At 35.7% G+C, this 19,892-nt stretch overlaps 1 protein-coding gene across 2 annotated transcripts in view; it reads left to right on the top strand.

The window, feature by feature from the left end:
- Positions 1-19,682, top strand: part of cd276 (CD276 molecule) — a 77,591-nt gene extending 57,909 nt beyond the window's left edge. For both annotated transcript variants that reach the window (XM_052530816.1, XM_052530814.1), the window contains one exon: positions 18,831-19,682. The gene's annotated coding sequence lies outside the window, so the exon portion shown is untranslated. The remainder of the gene's footprint in view (positions 1-18,830) is intronic.
- The last annotated feature ends 210 nt before the right edge of the window (positions 19,683-19,892 follow it).

The following is a 19,892-nucleotide window of genomic DNA, read 5'->3' as shown; positions in this document are numbered from 1 at the left end:
CTGTGCAAAGATAGACACAACAGTAGATATACCCAGAATTAAATCAGTTTTAAATGAGGTTTATGTATTCCATTTACATTAGGAGTAATATTTTCATACTCATATTTATATAAATAATTATACATTTAATTTAAAGATGTATGGAAATTTCTAACTCATTTGACATTGATTTTTAGTGTTTTAATTTTAACATCATCCAGCCAAGTTTGTTTAATTTATTAAACCAATTGTTCTTTAATTTGCTCCACCAAATTAAAATATGTCAGAACAACTCAAATTTAATTTGTATTAAAAAAGAAAAGAAAAGAAAGAAACACTTTTATTAGTGTAACTTATGTAAATAGTTGGAAAAGTTTTTAGGATAATAAAGTTCTTTGAACATTTTTAAATAATTTGCTTGTATTCACATTTATTTATTTATTTATTTATTTTTTAAAGCAGATCTAATTTATAAGAGATAAAATGTCAGAGAGATTAGATTACAGCAATTAGAATAATTTGCACTGATTAATTGTGCACAATAAAAGCAGGGATGTGCATTAGAAAGTAGAATGCATTCATTTTGATTTAATGTTGATTTTAAAAGTGCTGACTTTACTGTATCTGTGTTTGGCCCTCAAGCCGTCTCAGACTGACGTCTAATCGGGAGCAGATTAGATACATGTGCTGTACGCCTTGAGTCGGCCCTAGTCGTTCTATCACTTATCAAAACACAAATAGAGGAAGCCACAGGCACATTGGGTTTCCGCTTGTTTGCAAACATTAGTGAATGTCAGTGCTATTGTAGCGGGGACCTGACACACATGGCTGAGAGCTGTTATCAGTTATCAGTCGAGCAGCGAGCGCAACAGCTCTCCAGTTTTCAGATGATCCTGTGAGAACACCCTCTACAGACTCTAGATGGAAAGCTTTTGTGATGCTTTCCAGGTGCATCATGTCTACATTTCTTTTTTTCACAGTGCTGCATTTTTTTTTTTTTTTGCACGATAGCATCATGGCTGCGACTCGATGAAGGTTGAGCTCTTTTTAGTCATTTTAGCTGCGAGATCCTCCATAGACACGATTTCTAGTTGACTCAACTACCTCTTTGAGTTTAACAATAACTGTATTTCAAAATATTTTCAAAATGTGCTCTTTTATAACTTCTTCAACATCACAAGAACACTGTATGATGGCAAGTCCTACATTAAGTATCATGTTACAGCTTTAAAAACAGATTTGGTCTCATTCTCATTCTCTCATTTAAGTCAACAGTATTTCTTCTATGTAATCTCAGTCATTCTCTGGTTGTCTTTTACCCTATTTAAATTCAGAGATGCAATACAATCTTCACTCATACTGCAGAATAAAGATGAATGCAGCCCCCAAAGAAAATGCAATATTGCCTTTTTTCTTCTTCTGTACCCTTCAATCTGAGGACTCCCTATCAGAAACACACACAGCCTCCTTTGAACCATAGCGGGCCTGGGGCAATTGTAACATTTTTATATAAATATATTTTCATAACTTGCATATTATGACAAAAACATGCATGTGTGCCAAAAGTAACTGAAACATAAATATACTTACAATGAGAATGACAGACAGATGGGTGGATGGACAGATAGACGAATAGAATGATAGATTGACAGATGGACAGACAGATAGGAGGATGGACAGATAGACGAACAGATAGACAGACAAGCAGACAGATGGACATATAAAATGACAGATAGCTGGATGGATGGACAGACAGACAGACAGAATGACTGACAGATGGACGGGATGACGGAAAGACAGATAAAATGATAGATAGATGAAGGGGCGGACAGAAGGACAGATAGAATGATAGACAGATGGACAGAAGGATAGACAGATAGAATGACAGAATGATTGACAGAAGGACAGATGGATGGGTGGACGGACGGGCAGATAAAATAATAGATGGATGAACAGGAAGACAGGAGAATAGAACTACTTATAGACATGGACTGATAGACAGATAGAATGATAGACAGATGGATGGAGGACAGATAGACAGATAGAATGATAGACAGATGGATAGATGGACTGACAGACAGACAGAATGATGGACAGAGGATGGACGGACAGAATGATAAGACAAACAGGTGAACGGATGGACAGATAGAATGAAAGACAGATATATATATATATATCCTTCTGAGCTTGTGGAAGAGCTTTTAGTGATGAGCTTTGATTCATCATGTTACTTTCTCATCACCACCAGTTTTGGTGGTTATTAGTGCATTACAATGGTTCAAAACAGATATTAGTACTTCAGTATGTTGGTTTATTAACATTAGATCAGTTAGTGAAACCAGTATTTTATTGTGAATTTAAGTTAAGTCTGTAAAACCTAAAATGTTGCTACCATATTTTAACAGTGAAGTTCTGGCAACCACAGCTGCCGGTATTTTACCGTAAATGTCAGTTATGTTTTTTTTTTTTTTTTTTCCTACAGTGCAGAATGATAAGACAGACAGGTGTAGGACGGACAGATAGAATGATAGACAGATGGACGGATGGAACTCATGGGACTCTGATTCAGCCCAGGCAGAACACTGTAAATCATTCAGCTGATAGATTGAAGGTACTTACTGGGAAACCGTGGAAAGGTCACAAAGCAAGACGAGTGGAGATCTATGGTGAAAACTTACAAAGATCAATAACTGAAAAAACAAAAATCATCCTTTAATCCTAGACACTAAATTAGTTTGCAAAATTAGTATATAAAAAGTACAAATTCAAGTGCATTGCTATATATTTCCTTGTATATACTGATTTGCATCTCAAGAAACATTATTATCAATGATGCAGAAAGTTGTACTGCTTCGTATTTTTTTGTAGAAATCGTGATGCACTACTATTCAAAAGCTTGGGGTAAGAAAAAAAATACTTTTATTCATCAAGGACGCATTAATTTGTTTAAAAGTAACAGTAAAGACATTTATAATGTGAAAACGATAAATGCTCTTATGAACTTTCTATTTATCTGTGAATCCTGAATGTATCACGGTTTCCACAAAAATATTGGGCAGAGCAATTGTTCTCAACATTGATGATTATCAGAAATGTGTGTTTCTTATATTTTATCGTGGAATTACATTTACATGAAGGGTGATCACAATTATGTTCAAAATACCTATTAGTTTACTCGAACGGTAATCTACAAGTAACCGTTTAATCGTCGGAAGGAATGAAAGTGTGTTTGTGTGTGTGGCATCTGAAATATGCATATCACAGATAGTGTGAATACTGTAAGCTGTTAATACGAGCGCCAGGAAGACACCTCTTTATGCTTTACACAGCGTGAAACAGGCCTACATTAGGAAGCGTGATCGTACGCTGTTCCAAACATAGCAGAGAGATCTTTATTGCCAAGCACCGTGAGTCTAAGAAATACATCAAAGTCTAATCTAAAAAACAACCAGCTCCCTCTAGCAGTTCAGAAAACAGATGATGATTGGAAGAAGGGAGACCGAGAGGATGAGGAGGAGAAAGAGAGATGTAATTGCAGTCGCACACACCCAGAGCCTTTACTGAAATAGCCTTGCAATTTTCAAGACAAGTAATGCAGTGGTCCAAGCATTTCCTCAAGCCCTCTTTTTTAATCTCAAGTCATTTACTCAGTTTTGGCTTTTTGATGACCATAGACTGAAACTTTCACTGCATTTGCATCCCGGTCATCATCAGCTGCATCGGTGGTGATCAATTCTTTCTAAAACGTTTACCATAATGCAGCATGCAGAAGATCTGATTTCACTTGTGATACAGTATCACAGGAGATTTTCCTCTTCTGCCTCTTTGATATTCAGATACTGATATTTTCTTATTAATGCATGTATTAATGCATGTGTCTTTTATTTTGGACAGAGTGTGTATACATAAATTAATTTCCTCATGGGTAACACTTTATAATGACTGCACACTATTAATCATTAATTAAGCATTAGTAAACAGATAATTCATAATTTATAAAGCATTAATAGACAGTAATAAGCAGTTTAAGTACAGATATAAATGCTTTATTCTTGATTTAAAAGTGTTTAATAATTGTGTTTTCATACTTTATTCATGATCAATTTATCATTTCTCAATGAAGTATAGCATTATTTACAAACCAGTTATTTAGGAGTTGCCAGTGATTCATAAGATCAAAAGAAATGTAGTAAATTGAGGTAGTTATAAAGCATTTAGTAGTGGTCAGTTAACTATTTATGTAAACTCATCTAAAGTGAGGACTACTTATGCCTTGTAAAGCATTTATAAAGGATATTTAAAGGCTAAGTTATCTACTAAACAAAAAACGGAAACAAACACAACACAGTGATACAGAACATAGAAATATTAACAGCCTTTAAATCTCATTTGTAAAAGCTTTACAAGGCATAAATAGTCCTCACTTTAGATGAGCTCACAAAAATAGTTAACTAACAACTACATATGTTTAATAACTACCTGAATAAACCCTGAATTACAGTAGAAATACATGTTAATAAACCATTTATTAACACTATAAGGAACTATTACTATATGTCTGAATAAAAAGATGTATGAATGCACATTCAAATAGTTTATTAATCATTTACTTACAATTTCTAAGTGATCTTATGAACCACTGACAACTCCTTAATAACTGATGTGTAAATAATGCTATACTTAATTTAGAAATGATAAATTGATCATTAACAAAGTATGAAAAAACAATAATTAAATACATTATAGATATGCTTTTAAATCAGGTATAAAGCATTTATATCTGTATTTATAAACCGCTTATAAATGTCTATTAATGCTTTATAAATGATGAATTAACTGTTTCCTAATGCTTAACTAATGATTAATAGCATGCAGTTATTATAAAGTGTTACCGAGACATTTATTATTTAGAGATGTTTTAGAGTTTTTTATAAAGTTATAATAGACCAGGGGTTCCCAAACTTTTTGATGAACACATTTGATGAACCACTAATGAGGAAGCAATTTATTTATTTAAATATTAAAGCAGCTTTATACATTTTCCTGCTTAAAAACCCATTTAAAATTAGAAAAAAGAAAAAGATGATAAAAATAGCAAGTATGTTTGTGTATATATATATATATATATATATATATATATATATATATATATATATATATATATTACACATTAAACAAATAATGTTTAATGTGTTAAATAAAAAGTTAATGATTACTGAATTTACCATTATGAGAGTTTGTTAGTTTTCTAAAAATTAAGCATTTCCTTGAATATTCTAGACCTAAGAGTAATAATTAATTAATTAAGCAAATACAAAATCATCCAGATTAATTCTTTGTCAACAGGATGTTATAAAAGCATTCAATCTGGGCATGGCTTGATGCCTTCCTCTCTTCATTCTTCATGTTTTGGACATTGTCATGACATTTGTGGTCTAATCGTGGTCCCATTATATCTGTTTTCAGGAATGTGTTGGCAACAGTAAATGGTGTGAGCAGTGTGTGTGTGTTTCTGGTTATGCGTATCTAAAAATAAGCAGATCCCATGGCACTGGTACTGTAGTGTTCTCCGTTTCCGCTGTGAGAGAGAAATGATGTTCAGCCCAGCGCTTCAGGACTTCATATGAAACTTAATGGCTGTCAGAGCGATGCCTTTCAACAGACACAGCCGATAGCGGCAATTAGTGGCAGATAATGGCTCGCCCGCCCACACCTTAAGTAGTGCACTAAAATATTGATTTAATTCCCATCCTATATATTCCCTTAACCATTTGCTGTCACCCTAAAAATATCTCAGGTCATGGCAGGCTGTCCATAGAGCTGCCAGTGCTGAAGAGTGAAGGAGAGAACGAGGCTCTTCTGGACGGAGGTTTACAGTAAAGAGAGAGAAGAGAGTGTTTCTATGAGCGTCTGAGGAGGACCGTGCTGGGAAACACTGGAGGAAGAGACGTTCAGAGACGTTCAGAGACGTGAGTGACCTAATGAGGGAGAAGACGAGACCTACATGATGCATAATCCATTCTTAATGTGGACCGAAAGCAATCAGGGAGTCAACTCTAGGGCTTCCCTTCGAGAAACAGGAGTTCACTTAGTGTATCAAGCTGACGGTCAACAGTTTGACCTTTTGACTTAAAGACAACATCGAGAGCAAAATGACTTATTTTAATCACAGTTAAATGTAAGCCATGTCGCCGTCTTGAGTGTAAACTAGTATTTCAGAAGCCACTTCTGGTATCAAACCCTGACGTTTTCCACACGGCTGGATGCACAGATCACAAAATGTACACCTGTCTCGTAAGTGAAAATGGAGTCGCACCAAAAAGTTCACGAAACCAGAACTGGAAGCTGTTGCTTTATTGTTCCTGCATTATTAATGTCTGTTGAGACACGGAGCCCAGAGGAGGGACAGCGACAGAGAGAGGAGATCAATGAGCGCTAATGAACACTCCTGCACTCATCCCAGCCTCAATCACATCACCAGCCTTAGGGGCCAATTTAGAGCCATAGATTACCCACAATGCCAGGCGTGACACACGCAGCAGCTAGTTTAGCGGCTGTCTTCTCGTGCAGATCACCATAGGTTCGCTTTAGAGTTTCTATACACACAAATACTCAAATTCATACCTGTGTTTGTTTATATAGCACTTTAACAAAAAATACAGATAAGCAACTTACACCCATTAACACAGGAAACAGTCTAAATGTTATAAAATGCATCAATTAAGAAAAAAGTGATATTTTCAGCAATAGATCAATTGAGTTCAAATGATGTTCTCATCTAATAGTGGCATTGCTTTAAACCAATATTACTATTGTCATTACCAGGAAAATAAAAAAATAATAATAATAATTTACAGTTAAGCAATAAATGAAAACTCACTGTTAATAATAATCAAGTAATATTGATGCATTACTGTAATGATGATTTTAGCGGAAAATGCTTAATTGTCATTTAAAAGGTTTCCAAAAAGAAAAATCTTCTTAATTTTATTAGTCACTTTGTAATTGCATGATCATATTTTGCTATCATATGAATGAGTGAATGCAATTAATATGCATTGAAGCAAGGGTCAACTAAAGAATGAAGCAGGATTTGAACCAAAAGCTATTGTTTTACTGATTAAACTCGAAATGCTATAATGCTATGATAGATTCTCCTCTGTATTGCTGTTGGGGCATGTTGTCACAGAAAGCTGTGTTATTGTTACTGTGTTAACAACAACAACAACAACAACAACGACAAAACCTCACTTTGACAATGCAATGCTTTTTAAATGAAAGTATTTTTACATCTTGGTCATGTTTGTTGTGCTGCCTTTAATACATGCTATTTAAATAAATAAAAAATTTTGTTGCTTCAAAATAACGAGAATTTAATGAGAATCACCATTAAGAATACTGAGGATTATGGAAATCATTAAAAGTAAATGGATGCATTACTGTGATGACGATTTTTGGGGAAAATGTTCTTAAATGTCATTTAAAAATTATTGCAAAAAGGCAAAAAATCTAAAAGTCTTTAAAGAAAAAATATGCTAATTCAAATGTGTGATTTTGGGCTGAAGTGTGCTTGGCTCGTGAGCTCTTGTAAGGCTGGATGGCTTGTTTTCCCCCATCATTCGGTCTGTGTCCGTGAAATGGTCAGCAGCTCTGAGCCTCAGGCCGTCTCTGTCAGAAACACTAAATATCTCACACACATACTGTCCCTACAGAGCATCTTTGTCTGTTAAAGCGTCTCTCACACACACACACTAGATCTCCAGTCCGGTCCGACGGGAGCGTCGTCTTCTGCTTGTCTGTTAAACCATCGTTTCCTTCACATGAACGCACACATTTCTCTCCTGTGAAGCGCTGCTCTTCCCATCAGTCCCTGCTGGAATCTGGCCTGAATGTTTTAGTTGTTGCATGATTTATTAAACTTCCTGTCTAATTCATTTGCTTAGGTGCAAGTCATTTGGTAGTGCTAAATAAACCTGTGTTTACTCTTGTACTCAGTTTAATAAAAGTTAAAGTCAGAGCAGGTACTCTCGGCTAAACATCAAGTTGATTCTGATTCATATTTATAATGTGCTTTTTTGACAGATTGAAACCGGTGACTCTTTGTGCACTGTTGTCACTGAAGCTATATGGAAGATTGTATGTCAACTTTTTTTTAATCTAAATTTTAATTGCAATTGCATGCATAGAACTCAATAATGTATAAACTTGCAACTCTGAGAAGAAAAGTTGCAATTACCATTTTTTACGTTTTATTCAGTGGCAGAAACAAAACAATCTCAGAATTCATAGAAAAACTTGCAATTCTGAGAAAAAGAAAAAAGAAGAGAAAAAAAAAAAACAATTGTTAGATATAAACTAAAGCCACTTTCACTCTGCAATTCTGGAAAGTACACGGGTAATGTGTCCCGGGTTGCTAGATTTTGCCCCTTTCACACTGTCAGTGATTACCCGGACGGAATATGTGCGTGTGTTCACACACAACCCGTAAAGGTCCCGTACTGAGGATCAGGATTTGATATGTAATCTACGTTTTGAAAGCGCTAGGGATGTTAACTTTCATTTTAGCTGGTAAACATGTTCAACTTCAGCATGGATAGTGAGGAACTAACTGATCTCTGCTTCATTACAGTTTGCACAAACGTTGATCTGCCTTCAACACCCAGTAAAAGAGTCGTACCCTTTACGTAATTAGTTCTGGCTTTTGTTCACACCGAGCTCGTTCTGGGACTGAACCCGGCAATGTTACTAGGTCCCCATCCCATCATTGATTCTGGAATCGATCCCGGGACGTGTTTGTGTTCGCACAGGAGGCGATCCGGCAGTTTTCCGGGACCAACGTGCAGTGTGAAAGGGGCTTAAGAATTGTCAGATGTATCTCAAATCTGAGTTTCTGAGTTTATCTCGCAATTCTGAGAAAAAAAGTCTAAATTACAAGAATTGCGAGAACAGAAGTGTTCATAATTTTAATGCATAATTATGTGTCATAATTGTGCATTAAAAGTTGCAATTACCTTAATTTTATATTCCATGCAGAAAAAAATCTCAATTTCAAGAAACAAAGTCCAAATAGTGAGATATAAACTCATAACCGTGAGAAGAAAAATAACTCAAAACTGTGAAAGTTGCAATTACCATTGTAATGAAATGTGTTTGTGGTTTAAGGTTATAAAAACACGTTATTCTCCTCATACTTTACATTATTGTTTCTCCTCTATGCCCAGCCTTCTGAAACGCGTCGATTTTTACACGGCTCATCATTCTGAAATTGTTATGAAACTTATCATTATGTGATGCATGTCCCGGCACGGCAAGACAAAACCAATAAAACACATTACAAATGAAGCATTTGTTTCATCCAGTGGGGACATAATTACTGATTATAAATGACTTATACTGTGTTTTTATGCGTTGCATTGCATATCGCGCTGCATAAACATAAAACCATGTCTGCGTTTGTGATCAGAGAAACAACAAACAACAAGCTCTACTCTACACTGCTCAAAACTCACATCTGAATTATCAGTGGCAAATCCTTTAAATATGAAAACATACTAACAGACTGAGAGTCAGAAGCCCAAACTGTTCGACAGCTCACAGCTCCACTCAACGACAGCTGCCTTTTTAATTTTTTTAAAAACATTTTTACATTTGTCGTAGCCCTTGGTTGAGCCGTATTTTCAGAAATAATTTGCCTCCTTTTGTAATTTAAGATGGCAGCTGTGTTGATTACATTTATTTACTCAGGGCTAAAATATTTATTCAGCCAAAAATGAGTTTTGTTATCATTTATTCTACTTCATCTCAATATCGTTTGACCTCCGTCAAATCAAATGGAAACTGCACCGTCACAACTGCAAAATACAGTTTTAGATTTTATTTTTATAGTTTCTTTTTATTTTAATTTCAAAGTTTTATTTAAAATGTTACTATTTTTTTGTCATTTTAATCATCTTTTAATATGTGTAGCTTTTATTAAAGTGGGGGTGAAATGCTATTTCATGCATAATGAGTTTTTTACACTGTTAAAGAGTTGGATTCTCATGCTAAACATAGACAAAGTTTAAAAAATTAAGTTCCCAAAATACTCCTTCCGGTTTGTCACAAGTTTCAGAAAGTTTTTTTCGAGTATGGCTCTGTGTGACGTTAGATGGAGCTGAATTTCCTTCTATGGGTCCTGAGGCACTTCTGCCGGAAGAGCGCACGCTCCCGTATAGCAGAGCACTGAGAGCACAACAGACTTCACTGATCAGAGCGAGAGCGTCGCCAAATGTCACAAAAGAAGTGTGTTTTTGGTTGCCAGGGCAAGACAACCCTGCACATATTACCAAAAGAGAAACAGCATTAAGGGACCAGTGGATGGAGTTTATTTTTACAGAGCATCAACAGAGTTGTGCAAGTGTTTGTGTTTGTTCCCTGCATTTCGAAGATGCTTGTTTTACAAACAAGGCCCAATTTGACGACGGATTTGCGCATCGTTTATTTCTTAAGGATAATGCAGTCCCAACGAAAAAGGGTCACGATCGTGTGTTGGAACCGCAGGCGGTGAGTAAAACTGCTTCAAATATCTCTGCCTCCTTGTTAGTGCGTCCGCCTCCCATCAGAGACCCGGGTTCGAGCCCCGCTCGGAGCGAGTCGTTGCTGCTGCTGCTCTCGTTCAGTTTCAGCCTCTGGATCTGATTCTGGATCATGAATAAACGGCTGAATCTGACTGTAAGCCATAGTTTGTTTTGGATGATGGTTTTTTCCTCACGGTAATGTCACAGCTTCCAAACGCTCTCAACGCAAAAGCCTACTGGCGCTCGTGATTCTTTAGCTCCGCCCACTCGTCACGCCTCCAGTCGGTCGTGTTTTTCTGGGAAAAATCGGTACAGACTATCTTTCTCTTATGAATATAATAAAACGAAAGACTTTTTGGAGTAATGAAGGATGCAGTACTACTCTATAGGTACTCAAGATTAACAGGATATTGAGTGAAAACCATTTCACCCCCCCCCCCCCCCCTTTAAGTTCTAAGTTTCATTTTTTTATTTTTGTTTATTTAGTATTATATATTTCAGCTCTTCAGCCTGTTGTATGAAATGTTTCCTTGGCAAATAACTGAAATAAATGTAATACGTTTGTTTTTTTTTTTGTTTTTTTTGTTTTTTTTAAGTTCATGTGCATTTTATTTTTATTATGTATTATTTAGTTTTAGTTACCCGTAAAAATCCTTGGAATAAACACTTCAAGCTTCTTAAAAGCACCATAACATGATCATAAGTTGTTGTTCTTTACAAATCTGGACACAAAGTTATCACATGGCTTCAAAAAGTCGTATATATACATTTTATCATACATTTGCATGTTTTTTGAAGCTTGAATGAGTGAATGAACCAATGCTATTTTAGAATAGATATTAAAAAAAAAAAGTTTTTACATTACATTTTTAATTAGATTTTAATTAGATTTTTATTTATTTAGTTTGTTTTAGTGACTTTGTTGCATGTTGTTGTTGTTATTATTATTATTTAAATGTCTATGATTTTTATAACATTTTAAGTTTTCATTTTTTGAATTTGTTGCCTTAGCAGCCAACTGGTAGTTTTAAAAATGTATTTATTTATTTTAGTTTTATTATTTATAATTTAGATATAGATTAAAGAAAAATACCCCTGGAATGAACATTTAAGCTTCATAAAAGACATAAAAGTACCATTAAAGTATCACAAAAGTAGTTTAACCCCTTACTAGTAACCCCCCTTTTTTGGCATGGAGACCGAAATTACATACCCAAAATAAAAAGGTTTCTGCTTATGATTCTTTCTGACTAGATACATAATCAACCTTTGTTCACAAAGCTGACACTTTAAAGTTTACTGTTCAGGAATCAGAATCACTCAGACTGTTATGATAATAGAGATATATAAGCTCAAACATAAAAACAAAAATAAAAATATTAAAAATATATGTTTTAAATGTATTTAAAAAAATGTTGATGTAGGAAATGAGTTTGAAAACACAGTGTAGCTAAGGCCACAAGTCTTCCAAGACTTCATAAAAAATTTCATAATCGAATCTGTAAAACTGTGAATTTTATGAAATATTTTCTAAGGCCATGTCATGTGTGTTTTTAGAGAAGGCTAATCAGATTGATTTATGGCCCTTGTCATCTCTGTAAGATCTCACATGTAAACACTGCTGTGCTCTTTGTGTATGTTTCACTGTTGAAAACTGCCCGAATCATGATTGTATTGTTCTCACCAAACGGTTCTTTCACACCTCCGCCAAGTATGACACATTATCCGCATTATTCTTTTATCATTATTCTTTTGTTTTTATTCCACCTTTATTAGCCTTGATTGTGGTTTTTCAGGCTTTACAAAGCAACAAAGCAGCGATCTCACTTCAGTCTCTCTTTGCATTTAGCCCTTATTTATCAAAAGTCTTACTATAAAAATACAACAAAACATTTTCTTACGACCTTACGTGAATTATTGAGACAAAAATGCATTATGAAGAAGAAAAGCACCTGCTATTATTAGCATTGGTGCTAACTTTAGCATCAAGCTACATCTGACAATTTATGAAATTATTAGTACACTTTTACTCAAAACTCACTTTAAACCCCGATCGAGTGTTTATAATAACTTCCTTTAGCGATCAGGGGTGGAATTTGGTCGTTTACTGTTGTAAAAATATGTTATTTGTAGCCTTTTTCATCGCTGCACAAGTTAGCATTTCCGATGTACATTTTCGATTTTTTTTATAAAAACGCCCCAGATCAGGGCCGTGCGCAGACCTTTTGAGGGGCATGTGCTGAAACTGAAAAAGGGCACCCCCTCCATTTTTTATATCAATTATATATATTCTCTTTTTTAGCTATTCTCTTTGGTTTTATTAGCTAATTTGTATTATTTGATTAACATTATTATGAATGACATTGAGAACAGGGGAAGGTGAGCAATGAGTCAAGTATTTTTGACAAACTTTTTTGAAATATAATTTAAGTAATTATGTCCAACTTAATTCCAGATTATAAGAAACTATAGCCATACCGTTACTATAACATATCCAACATGTATCCGCCTACTAAAATAAAATAAGCCAGCAATGAAAAAATAAATAAAAATAGTGTGAAAAGTACAGTTGCAGTGAAAAGCATTTATGAAGGATCACGTGACACTGAAGAGTACTGATGTAATGATGCTGAAAATTCAGCTTTGATCACAAAAATAAATTACATTTTAAAATATATTCAAATAGAAAACAGTTATTTAAAATTGTAAACATATTACACTATATAGTATACCATAACATGATTAGCATAAATGTTAATAAATTAAGTGTATCAGCAATCATAAATCAAAGAAGACATTTCTTAGAAATATATGTTATCTAGCTGACGAGGATCACTCGTCGCTTTGTGTAAGTTCCAGTACGAAACAGCGCGGGGGTGCACCTGTTATGATTTTCCGATGGTAAAAACAAATTATATGCTGTTGTATTACTTATCAATATATAGTTTTTGACCAGCGAATGCGTTCAAATGTTATTTATTTATTTTTTGTCCTTCATTAAAACGGCGACGGCGCCTGCCGCTGCCAGCATCACATTACATTTTCATCTAACTACAGGTTAGAAAATAGTTTTTGTAGCTATATAGACGGAGCGCTCAGTTTTTCCTGTGGTAAAATGCATTTGGCCAAAATCGCATTTTATAAAAAATGAAATGCTACTGTATGCACAGGCTATGTAAGTGTTGGCTATGTATTGGCTATGACTAGATGGCAAATGCTAGCCTTCTCTCTCAGGCGACGTCCCATGTCTCAGTCAGTGAGTCAGTCAGACATCAAATAAATAATATATGAGCCTTAATAGACATAGTGTTTAGTAGTACTTATTCAAACAACAAGATATTTATTTACCCTTCGCAAAACTTTGTTCAGCTCAGCTGTTGTCTACTGTGCGGCTGCTGTGGAACTTCAGTTGATTAAATTAATATAGAGGGGGCGGAGTTATCAGCTTACTGACCGCTTGAGGATCGAATAAGATTTACACAAGCTCGTTTAAGAACTTTCATTTGCTAAATATTTGTAAAACAGACAGACAGACGTAAAGGGTGACCGATAGCATTGAAAAAAAAAAAAAAAAAAACACCACCAAAAAAAGGGCACTTCGGAGTGTAAGGGCAAAAAGGGCATGTGCTCTGCACAGGTTGAGCCCTACCTGTGCACGTGCCTGCCCCAGATCTCAAGAAATTCTCATACCAAGCTTTACTATCGTAATCGCGGGTTTATTATTCGGATATTTTGTGTGTACAGAGGTGTTTCAGTGTTGTTTTGGCCAGATAACTACCAGGAAGTGTGCAGGAAGCATGTGACACGATGGGGCGGTGTCCAGATATGAAACTCTAAGATTGACGTTTGAAAGACCCAATCAGAGTCTGAGTCACACACCGCACGAGCTGTGACTACTGCACGCACACACAGATCGCTGGGAGAGGCTGTTTATCATCTGATCGCGTAAATCCGTGGAAAATGAATAGAAATGACGATTCTGTCTGAAGAAATATGAAGTAAACATCAGTAAATATATCCATATATCTCCGCAGATATGCATCTTTGGTCTGTAAATCCTTATTGACGCTGTTCAGTGAGTCTATGTGAACACAAATAAACCGCTCTTGACGTGACTGAATATGAGTGAGTTGTGAATTTCTATTCAAAATGTGGCATAATACGGATTTATTATTTTGCACTCCTGACATAAATCACTAAATATCTGTCACTGCAACAATGTTTTATCAAAATATTGGTCAAATATCGAAGCTTGAGTCTTTAAACTTTCCATTGATGCACAGTTTGTCCAGATGAAGTAAGACAGTGATGTTTAATGTGCTGTGAAAGTGAAACAATAATAAACTGGGGCCGTCAGCGATGTTTGCACGCAAAGGGGTTAAAGACCAAAATTTAAGTCTTTATTCTTAAAACAATTTGGACATAAATGGAGTTTTCAAAACTGTAGCAGATTTGGTGGGAAAAGGCAACTTGAATGATTTGTTCTCAAACATGTGATTTGATTCTCATGAAATTATCAAGTTGCCGTCTTCATTAAATAATTGCTTAAAGGTGTGTATGACGTTATCATATCATTCAGAAGACTTAGAGTGTAATTATAGAGCACTTTTATTTATGTTGCTCTTAAATGTTTTTGAACGATGGAGAGGTTGATCTTACTTGGGATTTTGCTTTTGTGTTTGCCCACAGAAATGATTCATGCACTGCTAATCTTGACACATTCGAATAAATCATATTGTACTTTTAATTTGTTATCAGGATTAGCCGTTGATCGTCTACTGTGACCAACAATACAGCCATAAAACCACTGCATGTGTGATTTCATCCCACGAAGAATTTAACTGTAGATGTTCCTTTTTGAAAGGATTTCATGTTTCATATTCTAGTCCTTGAGGATGAAATGCTTAGTGATGAGGATCGAATGAGTGTCGTATTCACTCTGGCTTTGACATTCAGACTTAAATGAGTAACACTTTTCCCGCTGATTTCAAAAGCGAGCCAGTTTTGCTGCTCTGGAGGCAATGCATGTTGTAAAGTGATGCTTCAGCAAGTTAATTGTGCAAACCACATCCCATATTATCGTCATCATCACAGCTATCATTTACACTGCAACAGAGGGAACATGTTCACTAGACTGTAAATATATAAATAAGTATAAGTGTACCAGGGACAGGAATGAAATATGGCATTCCCATTTCAATGCAAATGAAGGAAGGGATGAATGCAGCGAGAGCGTCTCACCAGTGTTTCTGAGCTCAAAACACGCAGGAAATTAGTGTCCGGGCTGCAAATGAAACTGTCTGTCAGCATGAATCCGGGCAGAACGGAGGCGTCTTCCACTCTTATCGCTGCCTTTGCATTGTGTACGGATGTTTATTTGAGATTGCACTTCTTTTAATGCAGAAATGAAACTGCGTGACGGTCGGGGTGAAGGAGAAGAGCGGCCCACTAACTCAGAGCTTCATATACCGTCTGATCAATGCTTTTCGTTATTTGTCGCATCTGTTTAGACCTTTGCAGTCTGCCTGGTTCATTTGCAGACGGAGACGTGTGGGTTCTGCTGTGGAAATGTTGTGTTGTGTTGATTTGTGTGATAGATTACAGGAGCTTCTGCAGGTCTGGGAGACTGGAGCTGGGAGCTGGAGAGAGTTTTCAGAGCTAGTGCACTCTCTCTCTCTCTCTCTCGCTCTCTCTCGCTCTCTCTCTCTCTGTTTCTCTCTCGCTCTCTCTCTCTCTCTCTCTCTCGCATTTGAGCATCGCTGCTCATTCTGTGATTTCATGCAGTGTACTGAAGAAAAAAAAAGTAATTTTAATAATAAACTAAGACATGAAATTAACTAAAACAGAAACTAACATAAGTTCATTACTTTAAGTAAAATAAATATTAACTGCAATTAAAAAAATAAGAAAATAATAATAAATAAATAAACTTATTTTTTTGTTTAGTTATAAAATAATACAAATAATAAAGTAATAAAATAACTAAAACTAATTAATCTAAAACGTGACATAAAAAAATAAAATAAAATAGTTACAAACACACAGCAAAACGACCAACTTAAAATTAAAATTAGAGTGAAAAATAGTCTAATTCAAAAAAAAAACTTTAACAGTATATTAATTATATAAGAACTCTAGTGTAATATAAATATATTGTAAATTAATAATAATTATCCATCTAATATACATTTTAATATAATGTAAATATTTATGTAATATGTATTTATATTATCTGTAATGGAAAAGTTTTATTTTATTTTTAGCTTGAATTAATAGAAGTACATTGCTTTCAGGTACCAACATCTGCAAAATTAGACAAATGTTTTGTACTGTCACTGTATTTATCTGTAGTCAGCATAACTCTCTTTTTTTTGGTTATTATTATTATTATTATTATTATTATTTTGAATGACATTGTTAAATAAATGAATTTAGCACACACTTTTATGCAGAATGACTTGAATGCATCCAGTCCGTGCATTCCCTGGGATCTGAAGCCATGAGCTGCCAGTCATAGCGGCATGGTCCACTGTTTGAGATGCAGGACGGCCTAGAATCTCCTCATGCATGAACATCACTCAGGATTTTCCCTTTGCCTGCCATCAGATCGAATCTAATCACTCTCAAAACAAGCAGCACGGCTCTCTCAGTTAAAGAGGAGAGATTCAGGGAACCAAATGACTCCCGAAATGAATCCCGTCTGACCTGAACAGACTGCTCTGTATTCTCTGTTTTGCACCGTTCAGCTCTGCATCTCTTTAGAAACATGTATTCGTGCTTGCAGACATTACGTCAAGGGAATGAAATATGTAATGTTTCATAAAGATTGTTGTGGAACAATGTTATTTCAGTATCTCTGATATACTGCACTCTAACCCAAGTTGGGTTGTTTTCAACCCAGCAGTTTTTATTTTGGCAACCCAGTGCTGGGTCAAAAAGGGACGAACCCAATGCTGGGTTATTTTAACCCAACCAGTTGGTTTATTACGTTTAACCCAGCACCCACGAGACTGAAAATCATTCATCTGTTTGCTGAATCTCAACACACACCACAGGTCCAAGGCCGATTGACTCTAATTATGTATCTAAACCAACCAACTCACTTCTCCAGCCAGCGATATTGGTTTTGCTCAGATCTTACGGTCGCAGGGCCTTGTGTGTGACATAATGAAGTTCTGTCCAAGTTAATTCTCTGGCAGGTTTAATGGTGCGTTTCGAGCCATTCCTCGGGCCGCATTAGCAGCAGGGAAACGCTCCGTGGGGAATCAAGTGCAGCTCAGTGCATTAAAAGTTTGGACTCACCTGCTGTAATGGTTTAGGGGCTGCTGATTGGATGAGATGGGAACACTGGTGCCTAATGAAAGCCATCTAGAGCTGCCAGCCGTGCAACAGTCCGTTAAAAGAGTCTCATCACCACAAGAAATTAAAATGACATGAGTAGACTCAATATATATACAGGACATGTGCTCTTAAAGCAACACTACACTTTTTTTTTAAATAGGCTAATTTTCCAACTCCCCTGTAGTTAAACAGTTAACTTTTACTATATTTGTATCTATTCAGCGGATCTCCGGGTCTGGTGGTGGCACTTTAGCTTAGCTGAGCATAGATCATTGAATCTGATTAGACCGTTAGCATCTCGCTCAAAAGTGACCAAAGGGTTTAGATATTTTTCCTATTTAAAACTCGACTCTTCTGTAGTTACATCAGGTACTAAGACAGACGGAAAATGAATAGTTGATATGGTTAGGAACTATATTACTACACACTATACTAGTGTGTGTGTGTGTGTGTGTGCGTGTGTGTGCGTGTGTGCGTGTGTGTGTGTGTGTGCGTGTGTGTGTGTGTGTGTGTGTGTGTGTGTGTGTGTATACACAATGTAACAATAATAACGCTAAGTTCAGAGGAGACATAATTGATACGATGAACAGACTTAAGGCTTGGGAGTCAATCTGAGCCCCATCTTCAAGAATCGACTAAAACATCAATCTCATCAATATTCATTTGACCCTCTATCTCTAGCACTCTCTATTCTAATTATATTCTTTAAAAAGTGCCCCTTTTAGACTTGCATTCGGTTCATCTACTAAATGCTTGTTTTCTTACATAAATGTAAAAAATATTTTCTTTAGTATTCTGTCTACAGCAGAAAAGCAAAAAAAAAAAAAAAAGGCCTCTAACACTAGCTTACTCTCCCTCCGCCCTTTCTTATTTATTTAATTAATGTGTGTACTGTGTTAAGCTGACTGACATTGTGTGTGTGTGTGTGTGTGTGTGTGTGTGTGTGTGTTTCAGGTCGAGGCTGGACCATCAGTGATTGATATGAGAAGGAAACATCTGTCCGATTCAGCTTGATTTCAGAAGGGATTCAAACATGAAGGGATTTCACGCACGGATAGTAAAACTTTACATGTTGATGTATCATGTGATTCCCGGGTGCATGAGGGAAAGCGTATGATGACTGACTGACTACACGTTACACGACTGACCCGCTGATCTCCAACACCTGCCCGTCTCTTGTCAAACTCCCAGCGTCCCGTCTCACGTCCGTCGACTCAAACACAGCCAGCTGCAACTCATCACACATTGTGTTTTAGAAATCCAGTTTTTTTATGATGTTGTCAAGTACTTTGAATATTGCGCATACAGTATGTGACCATGGACCATGAAACCAGTCTTTAGTGTTTCAATTTTTAGAAAATGAGATTTATACATAATCTGAAAGCTGAATAAATAATCTCTCCATTGATGTGTGGTTTATTAGGATCGGACAATATTTGGCCGAGATACAACTATTTGAAAATCTGGAATCTGAGGATATTCAAATTCTTAGCAATGCATATTACTAATCAAAAATGAGGTTTTGATATATTTACGGTAGGAAATTTACTAAATATCTTCATGGAACATGATCTTTGCTTAATATCCTAATGATTTTTGGCATAAAAGAAAAATCTATAATTTTGACCCTTACAATGTATTTTTGGCTGTTTCTACAGATACACCCCAGATTCTTTAGACTGGTCTTGTGCTCCAGGGAAACATATTGGAATTCCAAATCTGTCAAAATAATTGGAGGCCTTATTGCAAACATGCTGTGCCTGTCTTTTGCACATGTATAAATTAAAATGGTTTTCACTCCTACAAGTTTCCATGAATTTCTGAACAGGAATGCATGTCAGATTTCCAGATTATTATACCACTAGTCACATGATCTTCAGAAATCATGAAAATATGATGATTTGCTGCTCAAGAAACATTTCTGATTATTATCAATGTTGAAAACAGTTGAGCTGCACAATATTTCTGTAAATACATTTTAATCTTCAGGATTCACAGATGAACAGAAAGTTCCAA

Source organism: Carassius gibelio, chromosome A18 (genome assembly GCF_023724105.1).
Source record: "Carassius gibelio isolate Cgi1373 ecotype wild population from Czech Republic chromosome A18, carGib1.2-hapl.c, whole genome shotgun sequence".
NCBI lineage: Eukaryota > Metazoa > Chordata > Actinopteri > Cypriniformes > Cyprinidae > Carassius > Carassius gibelio.
This window is presented reverse-complemented; position numbering and strand designations above follow the sequence as displayed.